The sequence below is a fragment of the Piliocolobus tephrosceles genome, chromosome 15, assembly GCF_002776525.5.
Source record: "Piliocolobus tephrosceles isolate RC106 chromosome 15, ASM277652v3, whole genome shotgun sequence".
Classification (NCBI taxonomy): Eukaryota; Metazoa; Chordata; class Mammalia; order Primates; family Cercopithecidae; genus Piliocolobus; species Piliocolobus tephrosceles.
In genome coordinates, this window is record NC_045448.1 from 93,638,428 (window position 1) to 93,639,303 (window position 876).

The window sequence follows — 876 nt, forward strand, 5'->3', positions numbered from 1 at the left end:
TTGCCAGGCTAATTTTTTGTATTTTTAGTAGAGATGGGGTTTCACCATGTTAGCCAGGATGGTCTTGATCTCCTGACCTTGTCATCCGCCCACCTTGGCCTCCCAAAGTGCTGGGATTACAGGCGTGAGCCACCACGCCCGACCCCCCTGCCCTTTTTTTTTATTTATTTAACACCTGGTAATCAATTTATTAAAATAGTTGACTTAAGCATCTGTAATGGTGGCTTCTATCTTAACTCCTGGCTCAGTACTGATGGAAGTGATCTGCTTAACAATCTCAGAAGGACGGTGCAAGTCAGTGAGTCGCTTGTGGATTCTCATCTGGAAACGATCCCATGTCTTAGAACCTTCACCACAAGGAGTTTTTCTTGTAGTGATTCTCAAAGTCTTGGTAGGCATTCGAATTGGTCCTGTCACTTCAAGATACTTTTCCTTTGCTCCTCTGATCAAGTCAGCACACACCTTTTCCAGGGATTTTACGTTGTGGCCCATTAGAGTGATTGGAATTTGGTGAATTGCCACCTCTGGCTCCACAGGTTTTTTTCCAGTATCCTCAAGAGCCATGACTGCTGCGCGGCTTCCTGACTGACTTGTTCCTTGGTGGGAATGAACAGCAGTGAGTCAGGGGCAGGAGCGTGTGGATCAGCGATCCACAGCACCTATAACCGCGTCTTCTTCAATGAGCTTTTTTTTTTTTTTAAGTAGAGATGAGGTTTCATCATGTTGCCCAGGCTGGTCTTGAACTCCTGGACTCAAGCCATCCTCCCCCTCAGTCTTCCAAGGTGTTTGCTGGGATTACAGGTGTGAGCCCCCAGGCGCGTCTTAGGCCTTACGAAAAATGTAAAGAATTTGAGAACACGGCTTTCTCACTCTTTT

The 876-nt window shown here is 46.3% G+C and overlaps 1 pseudogene; it reads right to left on the reverse strand.

Annotated features, from left to right (window-relative positions):
• Window positions 1-204: 204 nt before the first annotated feature.
• LOC111524296 lies at window positions 205-564 on the reverse strand (annotated as a pseudogene).
• Between the last annotated feature and the right edge of the window lie 312 nt (window positions 565-876).